General features: G+C 36.9%; 1 pseudogene; it reads left to right on the top strand.

Annotated features, from left to right (window-relative positions):
- The first annotated feature begins 15,371 nt into the window (after positions 1 to 15,371).
- On the top strand, positions 15,372 to 16,518 carry LOC100768589 (annotated as a pseudogene).
- Positions 16,519 to 17,225: the final 707 nt, after the last annotated feature.

Below are 17,225 nucleotides of genomic sequence, written 5' to 3'. Positions count from 1 at the left end.
TTTTGATTTACATGCATTTTCTAATTTTCTTTTAGTTATTGAACAAAACATATTTTCACTATGTATCCATATTTGCTCAATATTACTCTCAGTTGGCCATCTTCTCCCATCCCTATGTCCCATTGCCATCCACAAGAATTCCATTCTATATTTCTGCCTAGATCCATGCATCTCACAAATGGGAGCCCAGACTCCTTATTTTCATTTACCTGTTTCAGATCCAATAGATATGTTTGCAATGAACCCTAGCCTTGTTTTTGAGAAACACGCTTTAAAAAGCAACTGTAAGCATGCTCATCATTCCTAGTTTATTATTCCTTCTAGACACTTCAGTGATTTGATGTTCAAAGAGGGACATATAAAGGTGCAGATATTTATTCATAAATGTCTAGTAGTCTTAATGCAAATCTAATATTTAATAAATTTGTTTTATTACTTTCCTCTTTCCTTGAAATGTTTTTCCTAAAATATTTCTTATATGTGTGGTTCATTGTATATAATTATATCAATAGTGCCACTAAAAGTAGAACATAATTGTGCAGTTGTTTCCATCCAAGAATGTATTAAACACACTTTCATTGGTTCTTTTATCTTATTTTTAATTTGGGGGTTATTTCTCTTGGTTTATTTATGTTTTAGCAAATAAAACAATTTTATAGTTCATAGGAGAAGTCCTTCTAAAATATTCAGTGAAAATTTATTTTCCTTCCATTTCCTATGCTATTTATACATAAATATTTTTACTTATTCCTAGTGTTTTAGGTGTTTATTTTTCACATTTCAAGCAAGTTTATGCCTTAGTATGTTCATTTTTTAAACACTTCTTTTAATATATATTTATACTATCAGTAGGTAGAACTAGTCTTCATTATTGTAGTTATATATACAGATTTCCTTAGAGGAAATACAATGTTGTGTTAAACCTGGCCCTAAGGCTCAGAATTTCAATGCTGCTGTTCTCCTGCTGTTAGTAATAATTTTGGTATTAATAACCGTGTACCTTGATATTTCATACTTGGGTGATTTCTTTCTCTATTAGGTGGTATCCTTACAATGAGAGGGTCAACATGGGTAATTTTAAAATATTGACATATTCTCCCTCAAAGAGGTCATGCTATGTTGTAGTCATTCCAGCCATGTTGAGGAGGGATGGTATCTCTATAGTTTTACCCACAAACAATATTATTAAGGTTTCAGATTTCTGTTAAATACATAAGAAATCTCATTTTAACAGATTAGTTTATAATTTTTCTTTTTTTTAGAAGATTTATTTATTTATTATGTACAAAGTGTTTTGCCTGCATGTATGTCTGAAGGCCAGAAGAGGGCACCAGATTTCATTACAGATGGGGTGAACCACCATGTGGTTGCTGGTAATTGAACTCAGCACGTGTGGAAGAGCAAGCAGTACTCTTAACCACTGAGCCATCTCTCCAGCCCCAGTTTATAATTTCTTAATATGAAAGAAATTAATGGATTTTTGCATATGCTTAAGCTGGCTTTACTAAATGACTCTACATAGATTTTTGGAAGGGAAAGGTAGGATTTTTTTTCATGGAGTTCTTAATTTTTAGGAACATTTTGTATCATGGGAGGATAGACCATTTTTTATAGTATCATTTTTAAAATTTCAACTCATAATCTGGCAATTAACTTTTAGTATATCAGTTTATCTGTCTTGTGCTTTCTTACTTTCAAACTCTGAAGGCTAAAGTGTTGGTTTCCATTCATTTCTTATGAAGGATTCCATATATATTTTGAGGTACTAATCAATAAAAAAATAAGAAATCTTAATTTATTTGGAATTATTCTACTTCAAAATGTATCATCTGGATTTGTTTTTATCCAGATTACTACAAATTACTACACACAAGTTCCAATAGTAAGTATAGGTATCATTAAGACTTATATTTCCTTATGTTGGCAATGGTGATGGCTTTTCTATTCTCAGGTTTACTGGGTCATACTTCATGCTCTAATCATTAAAACTGGGGACCAAATAATATAGAGTGTCTGGTGACATGCTATGACTTTTGTTGTCATGATCTTGCCTTCCATTGTTCATCTGTTCACATGTTTCTTCTAATTATTCCTGTTAAGTAATTTTGTTTTGTTTTAAAGGGATATTATAGTAAGCCTCTACCTTCCCAGAACACATAGCTATTTCTGTAGTGATTGTAGTGTGTTTTATTTGCCTGAGGCGATTGTCATTTTTATAATAGTGATTTAGTCTACCTAAGATAGGGGATGGGCATTTCATTTGTCTTACTCTGCTTTGGGTCTTTCCTTTAAATCTAAACTTTACTTTTGGCCTATTTTTATCTGTTTTACTGCTTGAAATTTAGACTTTCTACTTGATTCCTAAAATGACAGTTTTCTCTGACACTTTTCTTCTAACACAATGATTGAAAGGTACAAGAAACCTACTGATATTTTGTTTTAATCCTATAAATGTTATTTTAATTAAATTTGTTAGACATAATATTTTAAGATATATTTTAGGGTCCTTCAGACATATTGCCTGATAATCTGCACATAATTTTATGTATTAATTTTCTGTGCTATTTTTTGTCTGGTTACATTAACAGTGTCTCCACCACATATTAAATGAGAATGGCGATGGTGGACATGTGTGTGATATTGTTATAGTTAGTGTGAAATTGGCATTTGTTACCCTTTTAAGTTAGAGGTTGACTGTGGGATGTGTTTATTGATTCAAAATTTTATGTGGTTGGTTGATTATTGTCTGCAAGATTTAAGGATATGAAAATTTTACAAAGAGTATTGATGAAATATCTGTAAATTCCTCTCCTGTCAAATGATTTGAGCACTTACTTTTCCTTAGTAGATAGTGGTCATGTGGCTTTTCTCCATAGACATTCTCACAAAGTCATCAGTGGGTTAGAGTATTTTCCCACCACTTTTAGGCAAACTTAAGTTGGCTTATTTCTTGCCTTTACTAGCAAGAGTTTTCTTACTTGGTTTTCTTTCTTATGGTTCTTGGGCATTGTGAAGAAAATGATGTCTTTTTTTATTAATTTTTTATTTAAATTAAAAACAATATTATTTTAGATACCAATACCAGTTTCCTCTCCATCCTATCCTCTTACTCCTCACACCATCTCCCCATCCACTCCTCAGAGAGGGTGAGCCCTTCCATGGGAAATCATCACATCATTTGGGGAAGGACCTAGGCCCTTCTCCCTGTATCTAGGCTGAGACAGTATCCCTTCATAAGGAATGGGCTCTCAAAGCCCATTCATGTACTAGTGATAAATATTGGTTCCACTGCCAGAAGCCCCATAGACTGCCCAAGTCCCCCAACTGACCCCCAAGTTCAAGAGGCCTGGTTTGGTCTTATGCAATTTCCCCAGGTATCAGTCTAAAATCCATGAGCTCCCACTTGCTCAGGTCAGCTGCTTCTGTGGGTCTCCCCAGCATGGTCTTTCCCCTTTGCTCATTACTCTTCCCTCTCTACAACTGGATTCCTGGTGTTCTGCTCAGTGCTTACTTGTGAATCACTGCTTCTGCTTCCATCAGCTACTGGATGAAAGCTCTATGATGGTATTTAAGGTAGTTATCAATCTCATTATAGGCAAGGGATTTTATGGTTGCCTCTAGACTATTGCTTAGATTCTTAGCTGGGGTCATCCTTGTGGATTCCTGGAGATTTCCTTAGTTCCAGGTTTCTCATTAAAACCATAATGCCTCCCTCTATCAAGGTATCTCTTTTCTTGCTCTCCTTTTCTGTCCTTCCCCCAAATTGACCCTCCTGATCCCTCATGTTCTCTTCCCCCATCCCCTTCTCCCCTCCTCTCTCTCCTACCTCCCTTCCCCATACTCCCATGCTCCCAATTTACTCAGGAAATCTTGTCCATTTCCATTCTTCAGGAGTGGTTGAGGGGTTCATGTATGCCTCTCTTAGGGTCCTCCTTGTTTCTTAGCTTCTCTGGGGTTGTGGGTTGCAGGATTGTAATCCTTTGCTCTATGTCTAATATCCACTTATAAGTGAATACATACCATGTTTTTCTTTCTGTGTCTGGGTTACCTCACTCAGGATGGTTTCTTCTATTTCCATCCTTTTACCTGTGAATTTCCATATATCATTGTTTTACTGCTGAGTAGAGAAAGGGGAACACTCCTCCATTGATGGGTAGAAATGCAAACTTGCACAGCCACTTTGGATATCAGTATAATGGTTTCTCAGGAAAATGAGGTTCGATCTACATCAAGATCCAGCAATTCTACTCTTGGGCATATACCTAAAGGATGCACACTCATAACACAAGGACATCTTTTCAGCTATGTTCATAGCACCATTACTTGTAATAGCCAGAACCTGGAAGCAAGCGAGATGCTGCTCAACCAAAGAATGGATAGAGAAAAGGATTTCAATGTCAACCTTTATAGTGTCATTACTTTTAATGTTTTAGCTTTTTTTCTCAAGTAATACCCCTTCAAGAATTTTTGGAATATATGTGTATTTTCTAAGAGATGATTACCTTATCATTTTATTGTCTATTGGCTAAATTCATAGAGCTAAGTCATCTAGGGGGATTTGTAAGAATATTATGATGTTTTATTCTTTTTGGTTTTTTGAGACAGGGTTTCTCTGTGGCTTTGGAGGCTGTCCTGGAACTAGCTCGTGTAGACCAGGCTGGTCTCGAACTCACAGAGATCCACCTGCCTCTTTCTCCCAAGTGCTGGGATTAAAGGCGTGTGCCATCAACGCCCAGCATTTTATTCTTATAAATGATGAATTCACAATCTTTTTCCATAGGAGAGCCTCAGATGACTTTTAGTTTTCTTAGAGGCATCTCTTCTATGTTGCAGTTTGTTTCAAAATATTCTAATATAAAATCCTAGAAAATTTCCCAAAACTTCCTTTGCAAATATTGCATAAGTATTTACAATGTCAAACCTTTTCCCAAAATCCTAAGTGACTTCTCAAAAGTACAAGAAAACTTTAGAAGAAATTTAAGTACATTTTAATGTTTAATCTATTTTGAGGTTGGTCTTGAGTGCCATAGCACATGTGTGGAATTCAGAGGACAACTTGAAGGAGTTGCTTCTTTGTCATTCCACAATATGTGCCCTGATTATTAACTCGGGTTATCATGTTTAGAGACTGTCTCCATGAAAACTTTTAAATGGTTATATTACTAACAATTTCATTCTGAGTAATGTCTGATTTATAACCGATACAATAGATCTTTCTATATGCAATATTACCATATATTAAATAGGATACCTAGTTAACTCTTTTCTTAAATATATTTCACAAATAGGCACTTGGCTAAATGTAAAAACTAAAATGTCAAAAAATTCATGTACTTCATACAAATGGCCACTGAACATTCTATACATCTTAGCATTTTACTAAAATATCTTTTGCTTCAATCATTTCAAAAAGTAAGTCAAATAGTTCATATCCCTTTAAAAATCATTTTTACTTATATCCAAAGTTCAAATTACATTTAAATCTCAAGATTTCCAAGTTACATTTCTTAAACTTGTAAAACCAAAAATAATTATCACTGATGAATATTGAAAAATACTGAAGAAATAGTATTTCCACTGACAATCTGTTTTTTTTTCTTGAAAAAGCAATAACAAGTTAACTTCTTATGACACAGCTTCCAAACATTCATTGGAAGCAAAATAAGAGTAGCCAATCCATGTCCTCCAGGAGAAATAAAATAATCTTATAACAGGTTTTAAGAGTATGAAGGGAGGAGGTTGGAAACCCTCTGAGGACAAAGCCTGTTGTCAATGTCTAATAGACATTGTCTAATAGAGAAAAAGATTAGGGTTAGGGATAGGGTTAGGCTTAGGCTTAGGGTTAGGGTTAGGGTTGTAAAACAGAAAAATAAGGAATAAGAAGAAAGGAATGATGTTGCAGACATGAGCCCACCCATAAACTGAACTGATATCATTCACTATTGTGGCAGGAAGAATGAAAGCTAAACTTCTGTTAGCTATTGAAAAATGTATCACATGGGCATGCATTTATTTTTATCCTCATTGAATGCACCTTAAGAAAGGGTCTCATGTTTTCAAAACAAGCGAGGAAATTCACAGGGATGAAGATAACTTAGTGTTCTTTCCTCTCCAACTTGCATTTTGGTCATGGCATTTCATTGCAATAATAGAAACAATAACAAAGAAAGTGACTTATGTTAATCTACAATGTCACTGTTTATTTCTGATTTTGTAGACAGGACTGCCATGTCTGTCCTCTAAACAGCATTACTGTTTTACCATCATTCTGTACCATTTAGTCATTATTTCATGGTTTTCTCCCCTTTAATGTCATAAAATTGATTTCATTTGTTAAGCCCCACTTCAAAGTTTTAGTAGCTACACATAAGTGGAATAATAGATGAGTTTGTGTGTGTGTGTGTGTGTGTGTGTGTGTGTGTGTGTGTGTGTGTGTGTGTCTTTCCTGCCATATATTATAAAAGTTTTGCTATGTTCATCTTGGCATCATATAAAATAAGTTCCCTGCTTTTGTGCTCACTAAGGTCCCTGCTTTTGTGCTAACCACCCTCTTCAGTAAAACATACAGGAAATAAACACACTGTCACAAAGATGGATTTCTCTTTAAGCACATTTGCAGGGTACTTATATTTCCTTGGTTTTGGGCCACCAACCTCCCCTGGGCTCTTCCTCCTCTGCAGGAACTATTAAGCAGGAAAAAGTAAAAAACGGACTATCAGTAATTTAGAAGAACCTCAAGAGAGTGCCGTTGCAAAGGTGAAACTTGAGCAGGTGGAACAGAGCAAGCCTGAGGCAGCAGCTAAGTCAGCTGTGGAAGTTCCTTAGGTCTTGACAGGAAGAGAACTGACCCATGGCTTCCCTGAAGCAAGGAGAAACATGCAGACTTTGCTCATCCCTCTCAGGTTCTGATGAATCAGATGGAGCACAAGATCCATGGTTTGCTCTAGAGATACTAAAATAACAGCAAGGTCCTCAAAGGCTTTGGCCATCCATCAGTTTTAATGATTAGAACAGTCAAGAGAAAATGTATAAAAATAAGTGTGGTGTGGTGTGTGTGTGTGTGTGTGTGTGTGTGTGTGTGTGTGTGTGTGTATGAATTAATGAATGGATGAAGGAAATGAATGAATGAATGAATGTTTTCATAGTGGGGTGGATTTAGTAATATTCAATCCCATTTAGACACTAACCATTGCAGTTTCTATGGAGCTGATTTTAATGGTCCTTATATGATCTTAAAATATTCATTACAGATCCCCCTGCAGAAAAATCCAGAAAAGGGTGTTTTCATAAAGCTTATAATTTTATCATGGTTGTTGATATTCTGTTTCCCCATTAAGTATATTCTTGTGAATTCCATTTAGAGAACAAAAGTGTGGCCCGGGAAGGGTGGGAGTTGATGATGATGCTGATATTGCTGAGATGAGTGGCTTGCAGAAGAGAAAGCAGAGGATACCTGGATGGTTGGAAAAGGAAAGAAATCCATATATGTGTCTAGTGATTTGGTGGCATGACAAAAGGGCAGAGTCAGAGAAGCCCCTCCAAGCTTTAGGAAGAAGGGGCTCTTGGGGTGCGAGGCAGTTCTTATGCAGATCTGAGTCACAGAGCCTTGGATGGAGCATAGCAAAAAGCAAAATGTTCAGAGTGTCAGTGAAACTGATTCTCATTTTTCTAAGACCCATCACTCACTAGGTTTGTGCCTGGGGAACAACTAGCCTCTTTAACCTTAGATTTTCAGTCTTGAGTTGATAAGATTTAAAAGTCTCTGAACTTACAGATTTTTTTCAATCAAGGGAAGAATGACTTGAAGGAATTGAGGGGTCACACTCATGTTTGAAAGTCTTTATCATTCTAGTTGGTGCTATATGTAACTCTAGAATTATGCCATTTGGGCCACAGATTCAAAAGGTTGTGAATAGAATGCTGGCTAGTAGGAATGGACATCTGTGGCTCTGTCAGTCTGCTCCTCTCCACTGTAACAGAATGCCTGAGTTAACTCATTCATCTACAGAGAAGTTTGCTTTGGCTCACTGTTTTGGAAGCTTCAGCCCATTAGTAAGTGGCTCTTTGCCTTTAGGCCTGTGGCATATGTGCATGATAAAGAACAGATACAAACCTCATGAAAACCTAGGGAGCAATAAGAGGCTAAGCAATAGTAAGACTAATCCCAAGGACCTCCCACCAAGCCTACCTCTTTAAAATTGCACATCTCAACTGCACCATCTTGGAGCCAAGCCATTCAAGCATAATCTTTTGGTGTATTTTCAAAATAGAAACTACAGTAACAACTCACTGAGTAGAAGAAAACTACCAAATTTTTTGAGCTATCATTTAGTTTTCTTTTACTAGTGTAAAAGACAGTGATAACAGAAGGAGAATAGATTCATTGTATGCATATGGTTATGGTTTGTGGGACAGACTACCTGTCTTTGTGAAAGCAATTCCACTGCTCTGGGAGTAGCAGCAGGTTATTGAGTGGTTTTATTGCAGATACAACTGATTTATGTGTCTATATTCTTTCCTTCTTATTCTAAGGTCATGTGCTTTCTCTGAAGTTGCCTAGACTTAACCTATAATGCAAGACTCAAGACAATTTGTTACTTTCCAGCATATACATTCTAACTCTCTTGCTCCACCTGGTTACATATTTGGGTAATATTTATATAGTCCAATTAATTCTTCTTATCCTTGCATAGGGTTAAGGAACATTCAGAGGGCACAGAAGCTCCAGTTGTATCCATTAGTAACTAAATAAATAAAGCAAATTAGTTATTTTGGCAGTATAGCATTGCACAATTTAGAATCCTATAACCAAAATGTCATGTACATCTATAACCTCAACAGTTGACCTTTGTTGATAGTGGATCATTGTAGTTATAATAAGTTAAGATGAAGTCATATTGGAATGGGATAGGCCTTGAATTCATCAACTGATGCCTTTATGAAATTAAATGAAAGGACACATTGATAGCCAGAGAGGACTCAAAATCAGAGATGATGTGGTAGAGTCAGAACTGAAATGGGGAAGCTATAAGAACTACAAGGGACTTCTGGGATTCACCAAAAACTAATGAAATCAAGAAAGAAATTTTCCATGGAGCCATCAGAGGGAGAATGGAGGTGCAAGGGCCTTGATTTTAAAATGTCTGCCTCTCAAAATGAGAAAATAAATGTATTTCAATCCAGCGCATCTGTGGTAACTAGTTACAGCAGCTCTGAAAAAATACAGAATTCATTGTACCCCAGATCTGCATCACACAAGGGAGCAGTGAAAGAAAAAAATAATACAACTTGTTTCCAAGCAATAAAAACACTAATTAGTCATTATAATTTAGTTTGCATGATGTCCTGTATGACTTTCTGACTTTCAGATCTATACCAGGCCTGTTTAATTTCCCTGAGAAATGATGGTGTTCCTTTTTTAAATGTTTACTCCACCCTAGGACTTGAGTGTTTCTTGTGTCAGATGATGGCCCCCATTGTTATGCACCTGTTTACATGTTAAAAGACATTTTGGTCATCTTCCTGTTTTACATACGCAGCTGGAGTTAGTAGAAGGGAAACTTCAGATATTTTGTTCACATTGTGGTAATCCTTTCTGTTTCCCCCAGCTATCTTCTATCAACCCTAATACTCTGATATTTTGTCATTGTGCATCTTTCACAAGGGCAACTTCATAAGATAACAAATAGTCTTAAAAGACAAGGGCTCCAATCTTAAAAGATATCTCAGCTTCAAAATTCCCTTTGATGACACGGATTCTTAGAACATTATCCTCTGTCATCTTCTTTTTTAGGGGCCAAGGTTGGTGGTACTGTCTTTGCAAATTAGGAATAAATTGTTTTTATTATTTGCTCTACTCTGTTACTTGAAGGACAAAATGATAAATCTTTAAGTAGTAAATAACATATGTATAAAGAAAAGTTGAAAGGATACTTGAGCTACATTATGCTGTAAATATGCATTGGGACAACAATTTAGTAGGACCCTTTCAGAGGGACCCCAGGAATGGTGTTCTAAGAAATGATACCAGGTTACCAGCTTATTTAGTTGGTAGGAGCTTTCCTTGGGTAAGCCAGAAGAGTCTCCAGAGACACCACTCAGGTTGATTTCATGAGAATATGTATATTATTCTTAAGTATAATATCCTTGGAACATGCTTTGTATTTCCATACTTAGAGGAAGTAATATGGCTAGATCCAAAGAGTAGCATTTATATCCACCCTGAACTTTTGGTATGTCTTATGTGTATTATCCTGTTGAAACTTATATGTTAATTCGCTCATGAATTCTCTGAAGAACCAGCCAAAAGAAAATCCATGAATTTTCTGAATCCTTTCATCGTACCATCTGAAATAAGAATCCCATGGAATTTTACATAGTTTGTATAATATGGCTTAGCAAAGGAAGGGAAGGGATGAAAGACTGAAACTGAAATAAGATGGGAGAAGTATGAAAACACTCCAAACACCTAAACAGACCCTGCTTTGTAATGCTAAAGAAATATTTCTTTTGTCTTTGAGCTCACAAAGGATTCTCAGGAAATTTAAATGAAGGCCAATGAGCCTCATAGTATTTTCCTACTGCTGCTATTAAAAACCATAAGATACTAAGTGATGTATCATAGCAGAAGTGTGTAGTTTTCCCCATCTATGTGTAGAAGATGTTTGCTGACCTTGTTAAATGCCTGAAGCTACAGATAAAATTAAATGCTATACAGACCTTCTTCTGATTCAGAACAACACTCCCATAGAAGCAAATGTCTTGGTATTGTCCTAGGGAATTCCTTGTGAAGGTTTTACCTTGGTTTGATGTTCAGGATGGGATACCATGTCATCATTGGGAACATATTGTTCATCTCTTACCTAAGCTTTTGCTATGGTTAAAACTTTTACTATTTGAGGTGTGACAGTAAAACTAGCACAAGTTTCTACTTGCTTCTTCATAATGTCATAAATAGAAGATTTATTCTTTTTACACATTTTATAAACCTCAACATAAACTTGCTTTGCTTAAGGAAATTAAAAAAAAAAAACCTTTCACCTTTTCTTTAATAAGACACTTCATAGCTTTTCTTGGGAATACTTCAATTAATAGTTTTACTACTTTTATACGTTGGGATCATTATTAAGGGTTTTTCAGTCATGTGTATATCCATAAGAGTGGTCTACTAGATAACTATAGTAGCTAGTAGTGACAAGTGAGTGGATGTGCTTACAGGGTGGATGCACCTGGCAAACAGATGATTCATATTCTGGGAAAGACAAGTTGGATCAGTGGGTGAATTCTTCATGCAATTCAGGTGAGATGCAATTGAAAACTTGTAAATTGTATCTGAAAATTTCACTTAATATTTTGAGATCAAGGCTGACTGAAACTCGAAGTTAAAACTAGAAAAGTGGACAGCAGAATTCTTTCCTAATACTGAAGGTTAGAAGTCCCTATTGCTCCAGATGGCAAGGTTGATTTCTTCCTCATGTTCTAAAGGAGAATCATTCCATGTCTTTTCCATGGCCTCTAGTTATTTTCACCAATCCCTGGAATACCCTGAAAGATAAAGCACTCAAACCATTGACTCCACAAACCGATAGCCTTCTTTATCTCCATGCTTAAAGTACCCCTTTCTTTTCACTTGTATAATAATTGTGTAAGTATCATTCTTTGATTATAGCATATCTACAAATTCAGAATATTCTCATTTTGATGCCTTTAGTTATATCTGTAATTGGTGTGACACTAAGGAAGACTGCACTCAAAACTACAGGCAGTTAAGACTCTAACACACACACACACACACACACACACACACACACACACAGAAAGAGAGAGAGAGAGAGAGAGAGAGAGAGAGAGAGAGAGAGAGAGAGAGAGAGAAAGAGGGCATACTCTAGTTTTGAGTCAGCATATTTTTATTACTTTACTTGTGAGGAGGTCATTTCTATTAATCATGCAATATGAATTGTTGAGCTTGCTGGTCTATTCTGTGTTCTGAAACATGTTATGTATCCCATGATGTCATTTTCAGTTGGGTACAATAAAATAAATGAAATTGAAGATAATTTGTTTACTTTGGGGTATTGTAACTTTAGGAACCAAAAGTGGGTAACTTTTAAAGCATTCTATAGTAAAGGCTGGACGTCTGTGCTTATATCCTTAGCACTGAACCCAATGGAATATGTGAATTGCAACTTAAATGGGCTCAAGTATTGATATACTCTCTCACACATATAAAAATTCACCAGGGCACCCAACTGGAAGTTAAACCTCCTCCTGCTTAGAGACCTCTGACAGATAATAATATTTAGACTCTCAGCTGTTCATCCTGCTAGTCATTAAAAATAAATGGCTCTTGTAAAGAATATTAATTATAATAAACTTTTCTGTTTAATAAAATCCAACCTTTTGGAATGGGACCGTCACTGAACTTAGAGGCAGAGGTGAAGGGCAAAACAGAGTGAGCAGTCTGTACCTCCAATGCTTCACTGAGAGCAGATGGTGTTCAGATTCCGTCCACTTGTGATCACTCCATAATAAAGATTAAAGTTGCATGTCCCCTTACGGAGGTGTGCTCGGCTGGCTGCCAATGTTCTGAAGCTGCTTCTTGGCCCATGTTGTTCCATATGAAATTTCCCCTCTCTCCATTTGTCTAAATCATTTGGTATTTCTAATAATAAATGTGTCCATTAAAAAGTTAAGATATAAGAAAAACACTGATTTTATCATTATTTTTCTGTTATAGGAACCCATTAACAGTGATTGAATATTTTTTATTGTTACAAATCTTAATCCTACAATAATATTTTAAGTAATACACATGTTTGAGCTAGTGTCAGCTTTCAAGGTGTGTGAAATTGATAATTAGACGATGAGTATAGCTGACTTTGGAAGTAAAAAAAATCTGGGTGAATAGCAAGGCAGTGGCTATAACTGTAATCCTCACACAGCAGGGAATCTGTCCCAGGCTGTTCTTTCTTCTCCTGAGCTGGCTGGAAGCCATTATTTCCAGAGAATAAACCATGCTCCAATACATACCCACTTGTGTGTTTCCATAGACATCCATGTAAGACCTTCAAATGATTGAAAACAATGACTAAGGGTTGTTTTTTATCTAAGCTGTATATAAGCTTAGACTCTTGAAAGCATATAGGTACCTATGAAGTTAAAAGCCTATATTTTGAGGAATTGCTTCACTCCATTTATGCAATTATCCTAATAGAGGGTGTTCTGTTTGTCTAACGTTATCGCTTTCTTCACATAGGGACTGGAGTTGGATGATGAGCCCCTACTGATCTAAGGCTCCTTTATTTTGTGTTATCATTTCTCCTAATACTCACTAATTTCCACTTTAAAAAATTGTTGTTAAAGTTTAAAATAAATACAGAAAATGCATCATAGAAAGATCAAAATAGTGCATTCTGAAGCATTTTAACAAGCAAATCTATACAACAGGATATGACACATGTTCGCAAATCCACAGGTCATTTGTCTGCTTACCAATCTTCTTACATAGCTCTTTTGGCTACTACCATCATATACAGTTGTTTACTTTGTATTAAATGAATTGTGATTATAAACTCTTTTAATCCTGTAGTCGAGGCATTCAAGAGATTGGGAGAAACAACCAGAAACCATGGAAAAGACATGCAGTGATTTCCCTTTAGAAAGTGAGGAAGAAATCAACCATTTTTCAGTACCATTCTATTCAGAAGATATTATTTTCCTGTGATGTTCTAAGTTACTAACTTTCACTGGCAAGTGTGAACCATCTTATTTATAAATTAATACTATATTTAGGTGGTTTTTTCTCATGCAATTATGAATAGAATCTCCTCGACTACTAATTTCCAAACTTTCTTAATGCTGAGACCAACCCTTTAAATATTGAAGTTCCTCATTTGTGGTGACTCCAACCATAAAATTATTTTCATTGCTACTTGATAACCACAATTTTGCTACTGTTATGAATCTTAATATAAATACTTGATATATAGGATATCCAATATGTGACACCCCCACAAAGGGGTCATGACCTACAGGTTGAGAACTGTCATTCTAAAACATTCCAGTATATATATGTTGGTATCTGTTTATACATAACTATGTTTGATATCCATAGTCTGTAATGATTTTCCTAAATTTCTATTTAACTTCTTCAGAACTTGAGCACAGTTTTAATATGGTTTCTTCTCCTATCTTTACTTATGTGTAGTTGTGGTGTTTCTTCATGTCAATGCCAACACTTACTCAGAGACAGAGAGCTAATATTTTCAATGATGAGACATAAAATTACTATTTGCAAAGATGATTGCCTCAAGAGTTGAGGTGATAGGTTTTGATATTTCAATGCAGTAATGATTATTGCTGTCATGATTATTCACTAGCTCCTTAATGTCTGTCAAGCCTTTCTCTGTTATACCATTCCATGTCTTTAGTTCACACTTTTCTCTCTTATGACACACATTAGCTACTTAAGTGTTTCATGTTTTTCATCACTGACAATCAAATTAATATTAAGAAATATCTCCACCATGATCTAGGCAGTCAACATCAAATAACTAGAACTGCTTCCATTAAGAGTTACATGGCTGGAATCAATGTTGATGCCCACGGGCCATGTTACTGTTCAGACCATATAGATGTAAGTGGCCTGAACTGCCACCTGAAGCCATAGTGGTGTCTGTGGCTGAGCTACTGCTTAGTGCCAAGACTGGGTCTGAGGCTGTGCTGCAACTGGATTCTGTGCTGATATCCATGGCCCATGTAGCCACATAGACAATGCTGATGTCCATGGTCTATGAAGCCATCTAAAGACATGTTGATATCTGGGGGCAATGTGGACATAGGGGCCATACTGCTCTGAGTGGCCATTGAGACCATTTAGGTTATGGTGGTATCTGGGCCTAAGATGTCTCTGAGGGACATTTTGAGGTCCATAGTCCTACTGCAGCTGGGGTCTGTATTGATGACCATGGCCTATGTTACCACTGATGTCCAAGCAGATATACATGGTCTAGGGTGTAGCCTGAAGTCACATGGATGGCCATAGTCCCTTTGGCATCTGAGGGCCTTGTCTGGGTATGAGGCCCTACTGAAATGAGGAGCACTGTTCATAGTCTGTGCTGTTGCCAGAAATTTTGTAGAAACCAATGATCCATGCTCCCTCTAACTATAAAAAAACAAAGAAGCTACTTTGGAAATGATAGTGATGATGCAGATGCACAGTTGAAAGAGAAGGACATGGAAGACTTCTGTGACAACTATCCCCACCCCCCTTAAAAAAGTAATAGCCTAAACAGGAAGCCATTCAATAGTTCTCTTAAAATCTGTGATAGAGACATTGAACTCAGGTTGGAAGATGCAAGTGTGGTCTCAAAATGGAGGCCCATGATCCAAAGGAACCAGAACAGTTGAGGAAGCTGTTTGTTGGTGGTCTGAACTTTGAAACCACAGATGACAGCTTAAGAGAACATTTTGAGAAATGGTGCTCACTTACAGACTGTGTGGAAATGAGAGACCCTCAAATAAAACTTTCCAGTTGCTTTGGTTTTGTGACCTACTCTTGTGTTGAAGAGGTGAATGCTATAATGTGTGCTCATCCACACAAGTTTGATGGGCATGTGGTAGAACCAACAAGAGCTGTTTCTAGAAAAGATTCTGTAAAGCCTGGTTCCCATATAAGAGTGAAGAAATTTTTTTGTTGGTGGAATTAAAAGAGATACAGAAGAATATAATCTGAGAGACTACTTTGAAAAGTATGGCAAGATTGAAGTCATGGAAGTCAGGCAGAGTGGAAAAAGAGAGGATTTGCCTTTGCAACTTTTGATGATCATGACATTATTGATCAAATTGTTGTTAAGAAATACCTCAGTATTAATGGGCATAACTGTAAAGTGAAAAAGGCCATTTCTCAACAAGAGATGCAGCCTGCTGGGTCACAGAGAGGTCATGAAGGTATATCTTGCAACTTCATGGGTCGTGGAGGAAGCTTTGGAAGGTGGTGGAGGTAGCTTTGGTCGTGGTAGAAACTTTGGTGAAAGAGGAGGCTGTGGTGGTGGAGGTGGTTGGCAGCAGAGGTTGTTACAGAGGAGGTGATAGTGGATATAATGGATTTGGAGGTGATGGTGGCAACTATGGCGGTGTCCTGGTTACAGTAGTAGAGGAGGCTATGGTGGTGGTGGACCAGGATATGGAAGCCAAGGTGGTGGATATGGTGGTGGTAGAGGAGGCTATGATGGTTACAATGAAGGAGGAAATTTTGGTGGAGGTAACTATGGTGGTGGTAGGAAATATAATGACTTTGGACATTTTAGTGGACAACAACAATCAAATTATGGACCCATGAGAGGGGGCAGTTTTCCTGGAAGGAGTTCAGGAAATCCCTATGATAGTGGCTATGGATCTGATGGTGGAAGTGGTGGATATGGTAGCAGAAGGTTTAAGAAAAAATACAGCAGCAAAGGGCTACAGTTCTTAGCAGGGGAGAGAGCGAGGAGTTGTCAGGAAAGCTGTGGGTTGCTTTGAGACAGTCGTCCTAAATGCATTAGAGGAACTGTAAAAATCTGCCACAGGAGGAATGATGATCCATAGTCAGAAAGTTACTGCATCTTAAACAGGAAACCCTTCTTGCTCAGGACTGTCATAGCCACAGTTTGCAAAAAGTGAAGCTATTGATTAATGCAATGTAGTGTCAATTAGATGTACATTCCTGAGATCTTTTATCTGTTGTAGCTTTGTCTCTTTCTCTTTCTTTTCATTACATCAGGTATATTGCCCTGTAAATTGTGGTTGTGGTACCAGGAATAAAAATATTAAGGAATTTTTTACTTAAAAAAAAACTGTGATAGGATTAAAGGCATGTGCCACCAGGCAGATGAATTTATCAGTTTGAGGCCAGCCTGGTCTACAGAGCAAGTTCCAGGGCAGCCAAGGCTATCCAGAGTAACTCTGTCTCAAAAAAGCAAAACAAAACAAAAGCAAACAAGAAAAACTGTATAGGATGCTGAAGTGCTGCTTTCCACACGTGATGGCTTCTAATAGGGATACAAGCAGGGAAGGACTCAGTTCTCTTTAAGGGGAAGGCTACTAGAGAGTTTGACCATGCTTCAGTGAGTATATAGCTAACACAAATCAGATTTCTCTTTTTCCATTTTGGAGAGGTCCCAAGGGCAGGGGAAGGTGTATGGAAAGGAGTGGGAAGTGAATGTGATAGGGATGTATGATGTGAAATC

This window comes from Cricetulus griseus, chromosome 7, assembly GCF_003668045.3.
Source record: "Cricetulus griseus strain 17A/GY chromosome 7, alternate assembly CriGri-PICRH-1.0, whole genome shotgun sequence".
In the NCBI taxonomy this organism is placed as follows: Eukaryota; Metazoa; Chordata; class Mammalia; order Rodentia; family Cricetidae; genus Cricetulus; species Cricetulus griseus.
Note: the sequence above shows the minus strand (reverse complement) of the source record. Positions and strands in the feature narration are given on the sequence as shown.